The sequence below is a fragment of the Oxyura jamaicensis genome, chromosome 3 (assembly GCF_011077185.1).
Source record: "Oxyura jamaicensis isolate SHBP4307 breed ruddy duck chromosome 3, BPBGC_Ojam_1.0, whole genome shotgun sequence".
Lineage (NCBI taxonomy): Eukaryota > Metazoa > Chordata > Aves > Anseriformes > Anatidae > Oxyura > Oxyura jamaicensis.
The window spans coordinates 89039550-89059834 of record NC_048895.1 but is presented as its reverse complement, the minus strand read 5'-3'; the positions used below and the strand labels follow the sequence as shown (position 1 = coordinate 89059834).

At 36.1% G+C, this 20285-nt stretch overlaps 1 long non-coding RNA gene across 1 annotated transcript in view; it reads right to left on the bottom strand.

The window, feature by feature from the left end:
• Nucleotides 1-318: 318 nt before the first annotated feature.
• LOC118165038 overlaps nucleotides 319-20285 on the bottom strand; it is a 67010-nt gene continuing 47043 nt past the window's right edge. Inside the window, exons 2-4 of the long non-coding RNA XR_004749828.1 lie at nucleotides 5732-5869; nucleotides 1040-1083; nucleotides 319-533 (exon numbers count right to left, since the gene is read on the bottom strand). This is a non-coding gene — a long non-coding RNA (uncharacterized LOC118165038). The remainder of the gene's footprint in view (nucleotides 534-1039; nucleotides 1084-5731; nucleotides 5870-20285) is intronic.

The following is a 20285-nucleotide window of genomic DNA, read 5'->3' as shown; positions in this document are numbered from 1 at the left end:
TTTTGCAACGAGAGCCCACCCCTCCCCTCTTCCTCCATTTTCCACCTTTTATTGCTGAGTGTGACATCATATAGTATGGAATATCCCTTTGGTTGATTTAGGTCAGCTGCCCTGCTGATGTTTCTTTCTCACTTTTTTGCCCACCCCCTAGGAGGGTCAGAGAGAGTCCTGATGCTGTGCCAGCACTTCTCAGCAGCAGACACAACACTGGTGTGATACCACTGCTGTTGTAGCTACAAGTGCAGAGCGCAGCACTGTATGGGCTGCTGCAGGGAAAGTTAACATCCCAGCCAGACCCAGTACAACCTCCACCCCTTATTCCATAACATTTGTGTCACTCTCAGGTCCCCTATACTCTGGCATATTCTCATCATCATTGTTCCTTGTTCTTTAACAAATTGATAGGTAGGTACATCTTTACATTCTATATGTCTCTCTCGGGAAAATGTCCATAAGAACTGTTGACTATTTAGTCTTCATCTGCCGAAGTGGTCACTCAGGGCAGGTGGAGTTGGATGTCTGGATGCGTCTTCCTACAACAGATAACTTAGATTACAGATTAGTTTTCTCCCAAAGTTAGATCTCCTTGAGGCACACACCTGATATCCCCATCCTTCTGCATTACCCACCAGGTATACCCTGATCCTTGGGCAAAGACAATCCCACTAGTGGGTTTGCCTTTTCCCAAGGCAGGAGAAACCCACACCACCTTCCCCATCCACTTTTCAGCAGTTGCATGCTGCTTTATTGCTTTTGTGTGGCTTGGGTTGTTTTGGTTTTAGTTGTTGTTTGTTGCTTTGTCTCCCTTTCTTTTGTTTTTCCTGTGAGACGTCTGCTGGGGGGTTGACCTATTAGCTTTATATTTATTATGAGGTTTTCTTTAAAAAAATACTATTTTTGTTCCCATACCGCAGGGACACAGAATAGGCAACATTAGGTGGCTACACAGTTCTCAGACAAGCATAGTAATTGCAATCAGTGATTGTTTGAGTACACATACCAGGTTATGAACTGCAACAGTGAGAAATAGATATACTACCTGTGTTTAGCAGAGAGCTAGGGCAATAACCTCTTAAATGGAACCTGTGAGAAATAGAAAAAATATGTCAGAGCTCTCAGAATTTATAATTTTCTATGTGTAAGGTCAATAGATGACCATTATAATGCAGAACAAAATGCTCAGAATCAAAATAATGTTTTTTCTTAATTTTTAAATCTGTATTTTTTTGTGTGTGATAATAGACTGAGCACTTTGCCATTTCTTATGTGTCTCAGGTGTAATCACAGCAACAACAGCATCTAGAAGGTATCTCACCTCTTTTGACAGTGTCAGTGACTTAGCTACTACAGCAGAAGTAGTATTCCAGGTTAAAAAAAAAAAAAAAAAAAATCCAGCTTATGGAAGACTATTCTTTTGGGAAATAATATTATTTTTACCAGAACACAAAAGGGAAGGCAAAGAGATATTATGATGAAAAATTCTCCAAAATAATATTTTGAAAGAAAACTCCTTGCCTTGTAGAAAATTATTATGTTTGGGTTTAATTTAGAAATTTACTGATAATGTATTGTAACTAGTAATATTACTGTTATTTCCTAATCACACAAGAAATAGGAAAAAATAAATTATCAGTCTTAAACTGTCTAAAAAACATGCATCTTGCTTTAAACTTTTAAACTTATCTTAAACATTTATGAATTGGAGAAGTCCTGATTAAATAGACATTCTCCATCATCTCGTGACTCCTGATAGAATTAATTACAGCCTAAAACAGATGCCCTAACTGGGAAGAATAAACCCAACATATGAGTGGACCTTGTCAGGTGCTGAATTGCACTTAAACCTCTATCAGCTAGGAGCTATTTAAAATTCAAAATTCGGGCAGGGTCTCAAATAAATCTTTCTCAAAGAAGAAACATTTAACATCATCTTGAACCACCCTAAGGCACATGAGATGATTCTTATCTAAACTACCAAATAAAAATGTATTAAAATTGGTAGAAGGAGCAATGAAAACTTGGTTTACTATGTCTCAATACTGTGTCCATATTAAATTTGCTTTAATTTTTATCACTAAGATATACTAGAAAAATCAAGATTTTGTAAAAATATATTTCTTCTTTGACACTATGTGCAGTTTCGAAATTCCCTGGTTTTTGACCTGTTTACTTTAGAATTAGGATTTATTCATATCTCAGTTTTGATAGGGATTCCATGTGTTCCTTATGTTATACACCAGAATACATGATAAGGAAATACGTTTTCTTACATCAAAATTAATCTCTTTCAAAATCTGTAAAAGGTTAATTGTGCTTTTAATCTATGTATAACTAATTATTTTCCTTTATATCTAGGAAACTGTGTTGTACAAGGTTAAAAAATAAAAATAAAAAATAAAAATAAATAAAATTAAGATTTACAGATGTCTGAATATTTTATTTTATATTCTTCATCACTCATTCCCCTATTTAATTGCATCTGCTAATGACAAATGTTACCATTGAATACTTCTCTTCACTGTACTTCACTGTACAAAGATTACCAGAAAAGGAAGAGTCAGAATCTGACCAAAACATGTGAGCGATATGCAGCTGAGAAAAAATATTCTTAGAGAAGTTAATATGATATGGAATGCATGGGAATGCGTTCTTCCAGGACTTTCGGCAACAGTGCTCCTGTAGAGCATAGTCAGTCTGACAGGTAATGAAGAAGAAATGTGGTCTTTAAGATAACAAGGACTCAGCACATCAAATATTTGAAAAATAAATTGGATACAGAAGTGAATTGATTGTCATATATGTCGGTCATTTGTTAGAATATGCAAATGAGCTGTTTTTAAAATTAAGATTAAAAATACTGTAAAAATTAGAGAGATTTTTATATACATGCATCCATGTACATTCATGTGTATATACATATATATGCATATGCATATTTTAAACAGAAATTCAAGCTAGAATCAGATGCATAGATACACGTCCAATTTCCTTTCTTATCTGAGTGGAAGACAATGTGCCTCCAAACAAATCTGGGCTTTTTTCACTAAGGTGCATTTGTTGTTTGAAGTTGGTTGATTTGAAGTTGGTAAATATTTAAAATTTAGAAGGATGAATTTTTCAGAATTATACTTTGAGCCAAATATTGTTAATAAATAATTGCCGTTTTAAAATTAAGATTAAAATATTCTTAACTACATGAACCATCTTCCTAAGTACTTTGTTTTTAAGTTATGGTCTTTTTGCAGTTCTGTAACTCTTTTTGCTTTCTCAGCTGATCAGCTAGTACATAGTAATGATGAAGTCACATTTCAGTTACAACAGTTATACAAAGAATTACTGTCACCTTTGGAACATGCTATGCTGTGTGGAAGTGCACACCCCAGGAGTCAAACAACTGATAGTTGGTTAGCTGGTGCACACAAATACTTCTTGTAATTTAGCTGAACCTGTAAAATGATGAACTCAGCTGTGCCAAGTCAAAAAAGTGATTCAAAAATCACTTTTTGTGATATCACACATTTAAAAGTGATTTAAATCAGTTACACTCATTAGAATCCTAATATATATATATAAAATAAAAGTGTTACTTTCTGGTTGGGTTGTTTGTACTGAAAAAAAAATTACAATAAATGGAAAATGTAAATGAAAGTGTAGAGAGTTACACTGATTCCTATCTCCCACCCACAAAGGAGCTAGGCACTGCTGTGCCAGAGCTCAGATTAAACTACCAGATTTTGAGGTTTTTATGAGACTGAGCTATTTCTCCATTTATCTGTTATTGTCAGGATTTCAGCATTATTAGTATTCACATGCTCTGCTACAATTTTGTGAGCATGTTGGGAACATACATCATGCTCACAAAAATGCTGCACATCTGGGTGTTTCCTATGCTTTTTAGCTTGGGGGATGGAGGGGAGATTCCTTCCTTCAAAGGGTTACTGCATGAGCACAAAGTACTTCTGCCAGTGTGCTGTGGTGCTGGGATTGGTGCTAGCACTGCTGCTGCTGCTGTACTGATTGCAGTGCTAGCACAATTCAAAGATTTTACTTAGAGTTACAAAATATGGCAGGGGATGTACCACCACAAAACCCAAAGCAAAAGCTGTCCCTGCATGCAAGTCAGTTCTGTATGTGTGCATGAACACATAAGTATGTGGAGGATAGAAAACCTAACAAAAATGTAAAACATTTATGAGATCTGATGAAATGCACAGCTTTGCCAGTGAATAAAAGATTTTAAAATAAAACATGTTTGGCAACTTCCAGTTCCTGCTTGCCAACTTGGAAAGGGGCAGAGTGATCAGGGTAAAGTAATTAAATATTTTTAGCCTTTGTTTTCCATGCTATTGTCTTCATCTTATTGCTTAGTGTTTTGCTACCCTAAATATTGCTTTAAAACATGAGCTCTGAGGTCTTCCCCTTCTTGTACTCACACTGAGGGTTCTCAGCTATAGTCCCTCATCACTGTTCATGAATAACCATGGACAAGCACACCTACCATTAAACACAACAAATCTGGTTAGCAAAAAAGACTTCACTTTATACCCTTTAACTCAGCAATAAGATGTTTTTGAGATTCCTCCTTGTGTGGTGCATTGTAATGGGTTGTGTGATTAACAAGCACCACTGCCAATAGTCAGACACCAGAACAAAACATTTCCCTGCTCTTGCCAAGCAACAAATTTAGGGCCCAATTCAGTTAGAGCACAGCCAGTTTCCTTGCTACAGAAGCTGGCCATGAGTTTTACTGAAAAAGCCTTTTGCTTTCAGAATGCAGATAAGAATTCAAGACAACCTAATTAAAAACATTAATGATTTTTTTTTACTTGGTGTTTTCTTCTGCTTGACATGATTTATTGTCAGATAACTCTGAGCATCAGAGCTTTTCTAGATGTATGGCTGCAGAAAAGGATTCTTCATCCATGCCAGGGACACTCACTGTAGTTCCTCCTTTACCTTTCCCCCTTTTTTTTTTTTCTCTTTTTCTTTCTTTCTTTCTTTCTTTCTTTCTTTCTTTCTTTCTTTCTTCCTTCCTTCCTTCCTTCCTTCCTTCCTTCCTTCCTTCCTTCCTTTCTTCTTTTCTTCCTCCCTTCCTTCCTTCCTTCCTCCCTTCTGTCCTTTCACTTTCTTGCTTTCTTTTTAATTCTACAAATGTAAATCACTTCTTCCAAGATCATGTTCCTTTCCTATTGTGCTACAACTTTCTTAAATATATATATTGGCTTTCCTGCATAAAATCACTTCTTATCCTACAAAATATTTTATAGTCAGTTTGGGCATCTTCAGCTTGGCACAAAAAGATTCTGCAAGCATAATCTTAAGTATAAGATTTTTATAAGGGCATCTCGTAAGTATAAGGGCATTTCGTAAGTATAAACTAATTATTTATTGGCCAATGCACATGAGAAACAGCTACTAAGCCCTCTTCCAAGCAGGATCACCTAGAGTACATTGTACAGGATGGCATCCAGGCGGGTTTTGAATATCTCCAGAGAAGGAGACTCCAAAACCTCTCTGGGCAGCCTGTTCCAGTACTCTGTCACTCTCTCAGTAGAGAAGTATCCCCTCATATTCATCCGGAACCTCCTGTGCTTCAGTTTGTGCCCATTGCCTCTCATCTTCTCACTGGGCACAACTGAAAAGGGACCGCTCCATCCTCTTGACACCCTTCCATCAGATATTTATACACATTGACAAGGTCTCCCCTCAGTCTTTTCTTTTATTTTCCAACCTTTCCTCTGTCTTTTCTTTTCCAACCTAAACAGGCCCAGTTCTTTCAGCCTCGTATGACACTTCTTTAGTCCTCATATGACAGTTTCTCCAGTCTTCTAATCATCTTCATAGGCTGTAGTCATCAAATTCCTCTTTCCTGGGAGGAAAAAAAAAAAAAAAAAAAAAAAAAGTTCATGACAATTTAATTTCAAATGATACATTCAATTGGGTGATCAGTTGTGTTCTCTGCTTCAATCTAGTTGTAGGAGATTTTTCAACCTATGTAGCCAGCCAGTATATATGATATACTCAGGCAGGGGTAATACTGATATGTGGTGGTACACTGTGAATCCAGAATACTGTTCAGTATTTCAAGCATAGAACTACCTAGTAAAAATACAACTAATATTCAGATACTTAAGAGTAAAAAAATATTCTCGATAGACACTATAATTGAGATCAGTTAACTGGCTTACAATTCTTCTTCAGTTTTTTAACATTGTGTCTGTGCATTCTTTACACAGAATGCAAAAAGAACAGAATAAAACACATACATTGGAAACATTAAACTGTATTTATGCCAGAAAAAAAAAAAAAAAAAAAAAAAAAAAACAGTGTATAAACACATAGTGTATAAATTCCTGGAAACTATGCTAAGGCATGTGGAAAATGAGGTGACTGGTGACAGTCCACAGGGCTTCACTAAGGGCAGATTGCACCTGACAAAACTGGTGGCCTTCTATGATGGGGTTACAACATTGGTGGATAGGGGAAAAGCAACTTACATTATCTACCTGAACTTGTCCAAGGCATTTGACACTGTTCCCCATAATATTCTTGTCTCTAAATTGGAGAGACATGGATTTGATGGATGGACCACTGGGTGGGTAAGGAATTGGCTGAATGGTCACACTCACAGAGTCACAGTCAACGGCACAATGTCCAGGTAGAGATCAGTAACGAGTGGTGCTCCTCAAGGGTAAGTATTGGGACCAGCACTGTGTACCACCTTTGTCAATGACATGGACAGTGAAATTGAGTGCACCCTCAGCAAGTTTGCTGATGACACCAAGCTGTGTGGAGCGGTCGACACACTGGTTGGAAGAGATACCATCCAGAGGGACCTTGACAGGTGAGCCTGTGCGTACCTCATGAGGTTCAGGAAGGCCAAGTACAAAGTCCTGCATCTGGGCGGGGGCAATCCCAAGCACAAATACAGGCTGGGTGGAGAATGGATTGATAGCAGCTTTGATGAGAAGGACCTGGGGGTGTTGGTCAACGAGAAGCATGACATGAGCTGTAAATGTGTGTTTGCAGCCCAGAAAGCCAACTGCATCCTGGGCTGCATCAAAAGAAACATGGCCAGCAGGTCAAGGGAGGTAATTCTCTCCTCTGCTCTGCTATTGTGAGACCCATGTTCAGGTCTTGAGCTCCATGTTCAGCTCTGGAGCCCAAAGCACAATAAGGGCATGGAAGTATTGGAACAAGTCCAGAGGAGAGCTGCAAAGATGATCAAGGGGATGGATCACCTCTCCTATGAAGACAGGCTGAAGGAGTTGGTGTTGTTCAGCCCAGACAAGACAAGGGAGATCTTACAGTGATTTTTCAGTGCTTAATGGGGGCCTGCAAGAAAGCTGTCAAGGCACTTTTTTGTCAGGGAGTGTGGTGATAGAACAGGATGTAATGGCTTTAAACTGAAGAATTGTAGAATTGAAGTTAGACATTAGGAAAAAGTTCTTTACTCAGAGGGTGGTGAGGTACTGGAACAGCTTGCCTAGAGAAGCTGTGGATGCCCCATCCCTGGAAGTGTTTAAGGCCATGTTGGATGGATCTTTGAGCAACTTGGACTAGTGATGGGGGGGCTCGACCTTTAAGGTCCCTTCCAACCCAAACCATTCTATGATTCTATGAAATGTCAGCCCCTATCTGGCTGTCTTGCTCACCCAAGCAGAATAAAGCAGTCAGTTACACCTTTCAGAAACAACATCCATTAAGTGATATAGCACACAGCTATCCCTAGGGTCTAATCTGAAGGTCATGTTCACCCAATTTATGACATGAAATCCACCCTTTACCATCTATTATAACCCTACAGTTGTCCACATTGAGTTCTTCAGAGTTCTTTTAGGGATGAAGCTTCTCTCTCCTTCCCATCTTGCTCTAATCACAAGTGAAAGAGAGGGGAATAAAGGTTTGCAGAAGAATAGAAATGATGGGCAGAGAAACTGCAGAATCACCCTTGCTGGATTTACCCCATTTACAACTTTCAGTACATGGATAAATTCTATATACAGCAGGAAAGGGACAGTAAACATTGATACCTTGCATCTTAACACTTTATGTACTGCAGAATTTCAGGTATGGCCAGCTGTTGGGGGTTAATCTAAGATGATTTTATTATGCAAGATCGGCAGTTCTAGGCTTAAATGTAAATTTATCATTAACTGTAACATTCAGCATAGATGTAACAGAGCCGTACAGATGAAATATAGAATTATAGGGTATCTCAAATCAGAAAGGACCCACAAGTCCAACTCCTGGCATCACACAGGAACTCCCAAAAGTAAAACTATATTTCTGAGAGCATTGTCCAAACACTTCTTGAACTCTGTCAGGCTTGGTGTCGTGACCACTTCCTTGGAGAGCCAGTTCCAGTGCCTGACCACCCTCTCAATGAAGAACCTTTTCCTAATGCCCAACCTGACCTTCCCCTGTCACAGTTCCATGCTGGTCTCTCAGGTCTTCTCGGTGGTCACCAGAGAGAACCTGCCCAACAGCTGCCCCTCCACTCCACCTCATGACGAAGGTGTAGGCCACCATGAGGCCTACCCTCAGTCTCCTATTCTCTAGGCTGAACAAAACAAGTGACCTCAGACACTCCTCATACGTTTTCCCCTCTAGACCCTTCACCATATTTGTAGCCCTCCTTTGGACACTGTAATATTTTTATATCCTGCTTGTATTGTGGCACACAAAACTGCACATAGTACTCGAGGTGAAGCTGCACCAACACAGAGTAGAATGGGAGAGTCACTTCCCTTGACCTGCTAGCAAAGCTGTGCCTGATGCATTCCAGGATATGGCTGTCCATTTTGGCTGCCAGGGCACACTGTTAAGTCATATTCAACCTGCTGTTGATCAGAACCCTCAGATGCTTTTCCACAGGGCTGCTCTCCAACCTCTCATCCCCCAGTCTGTACATATATCCAGAGTGACTCCATCCCAGGTGCAGAATCCAGCACTTGCTCTTGTTAAATGTCATATGCTTGGTGAGTGCTCAGCCCTCTAATTTTTCAAGATCTATGTGCAAGGCCTAACTACCCTCAAGGAAGTCAGCAGCTCCTCCTAATTTAACGTCATCTGCAAACTTACATAGCATGTACTTGAGTATCTATCAAAAGGGAAAAAGGAGGTATAGTCTTCTATTGAGGAAGAATATCTTTCTCAACATAGGAATCATTTAAAGAACCTACTCTTTACTCCTTCAGTTATTGTGAAATTAAAAAAAAAAAAAAAGTAGGTGGAAAAAATAAGCAGAAAAATGGATTCAATTTATAAAAGCTCACGAAGATGTGATGCTCTTTGCTTGTTCTATGAAGATAGTAAGCATTCAAGTGCAGAATGCATTTTGCTGTTGAGGGAATTTGAAACTGCATCTAACACTATGTATATGAATTCCTTAAACACTAACTAATTGCTTAACTTGTTGTCATTGATTAGCCCAGGAAGAGGAACCACAAGTTCTTACCTCTGCACTGAATGTGCTCACAAAGTGACTGCTTACTACTGTGTGGCTTCCTCAGACCTTGAAGTGAAAATTGGTCTTTAAAAAATGCCTAAATATTTTTTTTAGATAGATGGTAAACATAATTTTATAGCCTGGCACTTAGAAAGTTCACCTTGAGCTCAAAATTATGTTAAAAAGATAATTGCTTTGTGGTATGCAGAGGAAACGAGTTCTAACCTTTAAGAAACATTTAGCAAGCCTAAGATATTTTATTTTTTTTTCGTGTTTATAAGTGCTCACTAAAAGTTAACAGATTCAGGAATCTATCCTTTATCATTTGTCTATATACTTTATTTCCTTATATTGATGTCAGTGTAAGAGAGTGCTGATTGTACTGTTCATTTTAAAATACTATTTTTAACATTTCAAAATTAAATATTAAAAATTGCATACTTCATCTTGATATTAAAGAGGAGTTGGAATTTTATTGTTTTTAGTTGGACTGAAATAGGAGAATTATAATTTATATATATATATATTCTGTCAAAATATTCCACGTATGCAAGCATTCTAGGCTAATAGTTGACAATGAAATAAATCAAAATTTAAACAGTAGTAGTTTGTGATTTCATTGCTGTGTGAAGAGTTGATGAAATTGAACTGTTGTGTACCATGCTTTTTTGCTTGCATAATGTAATAACTGCCTTATGGAAAATAAGTTGAGAATCTCATTACTTGACCTAGATTTACAAAGGAACTTGTAAATGTATTTGCTTTCAATAAATCTGACAGAGATTGACCACCATCCTTGTTAACATTTTGATAGACATCCTTTTTTAATGGCATCTAATTACAAAACAGCTAGTGCAATACAATACTGAGATCAGAATTCAGCTTAGAAATAATAATAACTGCCAAATTTGTCATATATTTCCTCTGTGGAGATCTGAAATAGCACTTCTCTTTTCTGACATTCATATTAGAAAAGCTTCTAAAAAAATCAAAAATATTTTCTGAAAAGGATAAAATCCATCTCGTCTGTCTGTCTAAAGTATTCTTAAAGCACCTACTTCCATGATATCAAAGTGTGAAGAGCTCCCCTGCCTGTCTCCTAAGGAAATCATACTCTTTCTGTTACTGGGTGATGCAGATTGGCATGGACTGCAGGTGTATATATATATAATATATATATATATATTATATATATAATACAATTTGTAATATATATGTAATAACTTGTGGCATTCAATATTATGTTTTCTGTAGAGCAACCTATTTTACTTCATCATCTCAAAATCCTTTTCCTCAGTTTGTTGCAGAGTTGAAGGTGGAGATGGGGCATACCCTGATTCCCCAGTGCAGCTGTTATCTCTATTACCATGACAGGTGCGTAAAAATCAAAGGCATGAAACAGCCATTAAAATTTAACCTTTCTCCTAGCAAATACTTACTTTTTTCACTACTTAGGATGCCAAACAGAATTCCAAACTAGTAAATAAGGAAATAGACTTTATATTATAAATTTATTTTGAGAAGTGCCTAACAAAGCAGCATTAAGAAAAAATTAGGTATGTTTGAGGGATGTAGATAAAGTTGTTTAAACAACACCCTTTATAATGCACTCCAACGGCATATGTTTAAAATCCATTATTGCATCAATTCACAGGAGAAATGGATCAGTTCGGTAACTGACAAGTGTTTCTGCAAGCAGTCTGATTCAGATGTTCCAATTTCTTCATTCAGATATTACAATCCCATTTACCCTGGTTTAAACAGACTGAAACATCAGGACTTAGATTATTCCAGGTGAATATAGAACTAATAAAGAATGATAAGCTTTAAAGCATGAAACTACATAGAAATGTTTTTTTTATTAAAAAAAAAAACAAAACTTTTTTTTTTTTGACTGAACAATTGTGAAATGTACAAAGAAAACCTTCTAAACCTTATACCACTAAGGGTCTCATTTTACATTAGTCTGAAATTGCCATCTGTGCCACCAAGTTGTGCTAGATTGTCTTCACTTTTTATCTTAGTTAAACCAGTGTTATTTAATGTATAGACATTTTCATGCAATTTTAAACCTTATTCATCAGGACAGATTGAGGTTATTAACTAAACCACTATTAAATCATACATCTAATAATTATACTGCTGTAGTCTTGTGCAGAGATGAGACCTTAATATTTTGGGGACTTTGTTCTCCCAGTCCCCAACATGTTAGTTACTTGTCTCCTGCCTAACATCTATTTTGTACAGTATCAGCTTCAGGAAAAAAAAAAAAAAAAAAAAAAAAAAAGAAAGAAAAAAAATTATTTACTCTTTAGCTATTTTTCCCCTCCTTTACATAGCAAGTATCTAGAATGTGGTGAAACTCTTCAGAAACTTCTAAAATAGACAAATTTGTAGACTTTAGCAACAGATAGTACTATTATTTCATATAGTCTGACCGCTAGTAAAAATGGCCATAAGATTTCATATGTATCTGTGAAAATTCACACTCATTTAATGTTAATCTAGTCACAATTCTAACTTTATCACCTTTCTGATGAATCACTGTACTTAAACTTATTGAACTATTCCTGGTGATTTTTACAAGCAGACAAAGCTCTCAGCCTTCATGTGAGATACACACCATCTTAAGATGTCTGAAGTTCAACTGAAGCAATGCTCCCTCCATAATGTGGTTGAGATTCATCTCACCTAAGCTAGTCAGTTATGTAGGCTTCCCCCTGTAGTCAGTAGACATGGACAGCAACTTTCAATGAGGAGTTTAAATGTGTTAAATTATGTCTTAAACACCACAGATTTAAGATATTTCCTCTTATGTTATGAAAGAGTCTAGGGGAATATTTTAAAGTTCTAAGATTAAATCCATACTATGGATGGGAAAAGTCCACAACAGTAAGGGAACACTAGCAAATCATTTGTCCATTAAATTAATTATTTTAAATCTGCCAAGAAATATAATATTGCAAATGTGTTTACGCTAATATATTAACATAGCAGACTTCATATCAAAGTCCCATGGCAAAGGCCAAAATAATATTTTGTATTACATCAACAATAAATTTTTACACACAAGTGGTAGTCCAGTCTACTTACAATGTAAGAGGGCTGTGTAGTATAGCAGTAGCTAGATATGCTATATGGTATGTGGACTACACAAGCACAAAACATAGCCTCAGAACTCTACAGCAACATCATGAGAAATACTGCTGACTATAGAAAAGATGGATATTTTTGGTCAATATTTTTACATTTTAAAAGTTTGAAAATAAACCAGTATAAACACAGGTCTGTAAGGCCCTGAATCTCTACTATGTGTACCTTAGATGTGTTAGACCTAATGTCAGTATGGGTCTAGTCTGTGTTTGATCACTAAAACCTGTTAAGAGTATTAGCCATAATTCCACAATTCATCTAATCTGTGCTGGAGTTTAATGTAAAGCCTGGTATGTTCAAAACATCCATCTTTTTCCAGTGCTTTGCACATTAGGATGACTAATTTTAAAGTTAGCACTTCCATCTAACATGCAGCATAAGTAAAAAAGTTGAAATATTAAAGTGCACAGATCATTTTAAAAGGGTTTATATTGGAATATATTAAGTGATAGAAAAAAAAAATACTTTCTTCAATTTTATCCTTATGTTCACAGAAATTACAAATATTTCCATGGCATTCTATTTTTGCCATTGAGACTAAAGGTTAAAGACTAAAATCAACAAAACCGTCTTGATGGCTAAATGATCAGGACTTAACATGCTAAATGGATTCCAAGTATTTAAATAAGACTAAGCCCACAAGTTAGAGAAAACAATTTGCACAGCTCCTTGAAGCTTACAGTTTGTCTGAAAATATATCATTTGAATTTCTCCTTCCATATCATCCATCTGCCCACTGAGAGGGCCAGGAATGGTAATAGGTATCTCAAGACAGTCACATTGTCCTAAGCCTTCATTATCACTTCCCAATGTGCTCTCCATGAATTAAACAAATTAAAATAATGCACAAAAGGACAAGATACTGTGGATTTAGAATCTTAATTATTTTAATGGTTTCTCTCTCATGTTTGCTGTTTTGTTGTGCCAGCCAACATCCTAGGTGCCCCTGGAGCTGTCTGATGGGCTCTCCCTATAGGCCTTTAACTCCTTCAGAATGGAATCAGTCATAGTTGGACTCTCATAAGTTTTTGGTGAAAAAGAGAGTTTTCTTAAATAAAGACTTTTTCAGTTATTTTAAGATGACAATGGAAAATTGAGCACCCTTTTTAGCTGAGAAACCTTCTTCCCCCATGTCAGACTGTAAAGTTGGGTTAGTTGTCTGGCACTCACAGTATAGAAAGGCATACTTGCAAGTTCCATGATTCCATGATCAGTACAGAAACATTCCTGTTTCCATTTTTAATAGTTTCCCAGATTCTTTTTTTTTTTTTTTTTTTTTTTTGCATTTACCTGAAGAGAATTTAAATTAGCCTATTTTCCATGCATGATCACGATGTTTTTGAAAATATCTTGTTTGGAATTCAGTTAACATTGGAATTCCTCACTCTGTTTAAACTTGTCATCTTCAATTGCTCATAGTGATAGATTTCCTAATGCTCACCAAGCACTCACACTTCTTATGTTTGTTGGAGAGTTCATCTTGCAATGTTCACAGCTGCACTGATTTGATCATTCCTATTTTTGCTACTGATTCAGAAAGACTTCACATTATGAGGGAGAATGAGGAAAGTGAATTGGTGATGCTGATTTCATCCAAGCATTCTTTCAGGATTCTTAAATATACAGAAAGCTTAAGCTCACCACTTTTCTTAAAGTGATTTCATTTTCATCATTCTCTTGTCTTTTATCAGATTTCTTTTTATTATTATAGAGAATATTATATATTAAAGAAAAAAAAAAGATAATAAAAAGAAAAAACTCCATCTAGGCTGCAGACAAGCATCTGTTCAAGCTGTTCAAATTTGTCTAAAATTAATTGTTCAAATTTTGATCTATTTGTTCAATACTTAAAAGATCAGGAGAGTGTCAGCCTTTGCCCCTGCCCCTTCAGTGAATACATAGTTCTTCCTATGAATACATAATTCTTCCTATGAAGTGAAACAATTTGATCCAGAAAACATGCAAGTTTCAAAACAGTGTAAGAACTATGGCACCATTGATAGAGTGACTTGTTCAAATTTATATCCCAGAGGTTTTAAGTCTGTTTCAGTTTGTTTACCTGCATGTATTTTCCAAATAAAATACAGACCCCTTCAAAAATTTGACATCTGTACAGTATGCATGGACTTGTCTTTTTATTTTCTGTTTTTCAAACCACAGGGTTGTATAGACCAAAAGCTAAAATTCACCGTTACTCTCTAAATCAGGCATAGCAGAGATGTGAATATGTTTCCCCATTTACATAGCAATGCCTTCCTCATTAAATGTTGTTGGAAAAGATTGTTCTCGAGGACAAGATTGTGAATCAAATACTCAATAAGCAAGGAGGAAACCACATTATGCAGAAACCATGAGGGGAGGAAAACATCCTTGCAGTTGTATTTTCCTAAAATAAAATCTGAATGTTGTCACTTCATATGATTTAGAATAGGAAAATGTTATTATTTTTGTAGTATGTGAATAGAAAGCCATAAGTCATTCAAATCTAGCTATGATCTTGTCACATGATTTGATCTGGTGAAGGCTGAGAAAATCAGCGATCTCCAAGGGCAAGAAATACATGGACTGCATTGTAGCTACAATACAGTGTGAGATACAACACATTCCTGGAATTTCTCTGGAGTCTTTTTCATTTTCATTTTTCAGTTATTTACTTATGACAGTATTTGTGTTTCTGGGAAAAGGGAAAGAAATACAGAACTCCATTTAAAAAATGTATCATGGAATGTCAAATGAACATTATGCAATTAGCCTGTACAGTTCAACGTTTGTCAACAATAACTGAGGTACAAATAACTCTGTTTTCTATATGGAGTTTACATTAGGTGGTCTCCTATGGAACTCTTCAGCCCTCTTTTGCTAGGAATTCATTAATTCAATTTCAAAAATGGCCTGAGTTATGCAGTAACAAATGCTGAAAAAATATTTCCACAATGAAATACTTCTTGCGTCTGTGACTACTTTGAACAAGGTATTAGAGGATTTGAAAGCCTGATTTGCCACTTGGATCTGCACAGGTCTCAGGAGAAAAGAGGAATGTCAGAAAAGTTGATGTGGTTCTGTGATCCCAAATCACCACCAGTGAAAAAGAAAGTATCTGATTTCTAGATTCAGGTTATGTGTTGACCTTGAAAGAATATACAAGGACTGAGTGAAATTTCAGAAAGTTCCTCCTCTGTGGTGGCTCTTTGACAATTTAGTGACCCTGCACTCTCTGCCATTTGACGAGGAATGTAAGAGGTAGAAGAAGAAATGAACTATGTTACCCTCTACTGAGATCTTCCTATGAATAAATAATTTTTTTTTCTGAATTTTATAAAAAGCCCTATTTTTCTTATGTTTATTTTAAGTTACATTTACTTTAAATGTTCTCCCCATTTCCAACCCCAATTACCCTGGGCATTTGAATATTTATGAGGCTACTTAGATAAGATATATGGAGATAGAGCATTCCTTTACACAAACACAGTGACAGGATTGACAGAATATTTGTACTTTTCAGTGACTGATGTTGAGAATTGCAAATATAATTTTCCCACAAGGGCCATGTGACTCCTCAAAGACCTGCTAGTTTCATACTTCACATGTGCAAGAAAAATAATAAAATAAAATGAAATAAAATAAATAAAATAAAATAAATATATAAAAAATACAAAATAAGGTAAAAAATAATATACATGGGGAGGAAAGCTGTAGGTACTTTGTGATGCTGCAGTTAGTGCTTGCCCTTTCTCAAACACTTTTCTTGCTGCCATTTGAAAAACAGAGGCTGCCCTGCCTAATGAGTTGCAGCGTACAGTTACAGCAATCACTATCAGTGTCACGCTTTTTAAGATGACAGCCTTACACATCCTTTCACGTCATCCTTGTTAGTGAGAATCCAGGGGTACAGCACTGCATGATACTACTACGTGTGTAGTAACAAAAATACGACTTTTTTTTTTTTTTTTTTTTCCTGTGTTGCACCTTTAAATGTCTACAACTTCCCTGCAACTGTCTTCCGGTTCTCTACAGTGCTATCTAAGCATCACAGAAAGAGTTAAGCTGCCATTTTATTCACAGAGTTGCTGCTGCCAGGACTTAAAGGACATAAATCATGTGCTCAAGCTTGAGCTTCTAATTTAGTGCTGGTACAATGCTAGCGACAGGGTAAGTTCCCCTGTAGTCAGGACTCAGGAATTTTTGCACTGTGTTATGCTTAGGCTTTTGCTAATAACAATACTGAAAATCTGGCACTGGATTTACTTATGCAGATACAGCCACAGAAGCCTTGCTTTTGTGCCTCATTAATGTTATTTTCCATAATTCAAAAATAAGTCAGTCTAGAATGAACGTGTGTTTTGTTTTGCTTTGTTTTGTTTATGCTTTGACTGTGTAAAGAATGAGATGACAATCCAGGACTAATTGCATTTTCAGTAACGATAACTGAATAGGTTTACTCAGCATGCATGCATTTTAGAAGACAGTTTTGTAACTGCATTTTACTAGAGGGCAGTAAAACCTTCTGCTTCACTGAGCAGATCCTGTGTCCAAGTCTTCATTTACATGCCTGTGTGGGCTGTAACACTGCAGACTTGGATTTGAGTGCACTTTCCTCCCACCTTCATCTTCTCTAAGCCATTAAAGTTTATCTGAAGAATAACATTAGATATGCATTAAGCTAGAAACAATTGTGCTGTTTGTGGGCATCTTCTGTGATCTTGCAGTCTTAGTTAATCTACGTACCTGAATGCATTTATTTTTTCTTTTACTTTTGGAGATTTTGTATGGAGATCTTTTTTGATCTGAGAATATTTTAGTGCCAAGACACCGTTTTATAAAACTGACTATATTTCTGAAAGCAAAAATATCTGTTAACCTGCTTTAAATATTAAGCATAGGCATCAGTTATGTTTTTCTGCACCATATGATATAGATAAAGAAAACAAGAAAGTTCCTTTTTACAAAGACAGCTTACTGCCATTTGTTTTGTGGTTCTAAAATGTTCGGCAGTTTTATTCAAATACAGATTTTCCAATTAAGAGACTTGTAATATCTTCCCCACATGAATGAGACATCCTCATAATCTTCTATTGTTTTTCCTATTATGCAATATCCAGTACTGCATTTAAAATATAAGCATATTCATTAAAAGAAAAAAGTACTGTTTTATTAGTGAGAAAGAAATATTTTGGAAGCATTTGGTTTCTTAGCAACTACTTCATGTAATAAAACTTATTATACTTGCACACACACCAAAAAAAAAAAAAAAAAAAAAAAAAAAAGGATACTGCTTACTACATTACATTAGATCAGCATGCTTTGTGTAAAGGATTTTAACAGTCAAGAGATGTGACTGTGTTTAAGATTCCTTTTTCCAGTCACTAGTTCATTGTCAGCAGCAGCTACAGAGCAGCTTTATGTGCATTCAGAGACAGCCAGGAAATTAGTTCTGCATGACTGACTCAGCACTGTAGCACTGAGAACAACTCTCACCCATTTCCTTAAACAATTGTTTATTTCTTGGTGTGATAACAATGTTAAATATCACAATTCTCAAGGAAAGAAAAAAAAAAAAAAAAAAAAGGCAAAAAAGCTCAGAGGCTTTACTTGCATTCAAGGTAAAAAATGCTATCAAAGTGAAGTCCTAGATTCCTAAATTATTACAAACCCATATTACAAGGGTTAGCCTTTTTTTTTTTTTTTTTTTTAATCATTATTCAGAGTTCAGAGTAACTCCTGATAGCTTGTTTAGTGTTTTCTTTGATGCTAAATGGAACTGAGAAGCAAAATGTCAGCAAACTGAAATGAAGTGAAATTAATAGAGCATTTTTAAAATGAGAAATCAGAAATAAAATAAAAATCCTTGAATCAAAAAGAAGGTTTATTAGGCTTTTTATGACAGGAAAACTAGTCAGATCTTTTTAAGGCCTGTATGCTTTGAGAATTAAGATGACTCATTGCAGAAGCAAAGACTCAGAGTTCAGAAGACAGGTATTCAACAGACTTTCTGTGAGTTACTTTTTGCTTAGTCTTCTTGAGACCCCAACTCCAGCATTTAGCTACTTGCTCCAAGGTGAAGGTGCTAGGCAGGAGGTCAGCACCTTTGAACAGGCCCTGTAGCAGCAGTTTGGTGCCCTCCAAATGAAGCATGAAGGAACATAGTCTCTAGAAAACACTGAGAACAGAGTGTTTCCAGCACTTTGGTCTTCTACCCGAATGAATTTATAGACACATGAACTACTCAGCATTCATTGTCTTGAACCCTTCCCTGAAAACAGGAACTGTATCCTTGATCCTTGAGCACACATTTCTTTTAAAACACATCCAGAAGAACCTTTCCCTTTCCAATAACAAGAGAGTGGTTACAGTACTCATTCAGGAAGGTGTGAAAGTGAAACTCTGAAGTTTGGGAAAGCATAAAAAGAAAAAAAAAAAAAAAAATCTTATGAAATTCCATAAGTTGCTAAGCAGCAGCTGAGTGGTTATCAGCAACAGCATTATGGTTTTAGGAAGTGCATTCTCTCTAAGGCCTGCTTAAAGGTCCCAAGCCTTTTATTGGATCCTAAAAATCTCTGCTACCCTTCTAGCTATTAAATAACTGAAAATAGTGTCTGTATTCTGTTTCTCTTAAAACTGAATTATTCAACCAGAGTTTGCTCCTATTGCGGGTTTCCATAATATGTTAAAGGATAGTGCTGTAGGACCACTAAAAACAGTGTTCAAGTGAAGATCATTATTACTAATACAGTTTTGCTCCAGCCACATACATAATATTTTTCAGTTTCCTCCTTAGATACAAAAAAAAAAAAAAGTCTGCCTTTATTTATGGATTTATCTATTCAGTTGGGTACATTTGTTTCCTGTAGCAACGTGCACTGTTCATTATTAGAGAATGAAAGAATATTGTTTGCTGTTGTGATAATTTTGCATTTTCTTTGATGTCTGATAAGAGATTTTTGTTCTTATTAACCTCTGGGTCAGCAAGACAATTTCATGCTGTCAGTAAAACAGTGACAAGATTTGGCTCAGAATTTCCTTTAAAAAAAAATCTAATCCATAAATATAGATTTGACAAAATATTGGCTATATGCAGGGAGGAAAGATAATGACACATCAGTTTGTTGTTTTGGTGGTGGTGGTGGTAAGTTGATTGTTTTTTAATACACTTTACTAATATGAGTAACGGAGTAACTTCAGTTTTCAATCTTGAATGGGTCAGTAAGGAACTCCCAAGTGATGGAATAAGAGTGATATGTGAAGGATAAAGAAATGTTTTATTACAAGAAAAAAGTATTATGTGGCAGGAGTGAAGCTATCAGTTTGAAATTTATATGCACTCTGTTCAATCCAAAATGTCTCCTCTGAAATATGTCTGTAACATCTATTCTTTCAGCAAGGAAGACTTGTCATTACAAGCAATGTGACCACTATCACAGTTATTGCAGGTAAATACGTCAATAAAAAGCCAGATGGAGAAATAAAAATTTTGTCAGATCATCATATTAAACATTGAAGCTAAATCCTGTAAGCCACATGTGGTTCAGTGTGTGGTAAAGTGTCCAGCATGAATTTAAAATATAATGAAAAGTTCACTAAGATCATGCATCCTGTATAATTTACCTGGCAAGGACATATGCTGTAGAAACCCTTAAAAAGACCACCTTGGGAAGGAAATACTGTTGATTGTAAGCGTATTAAT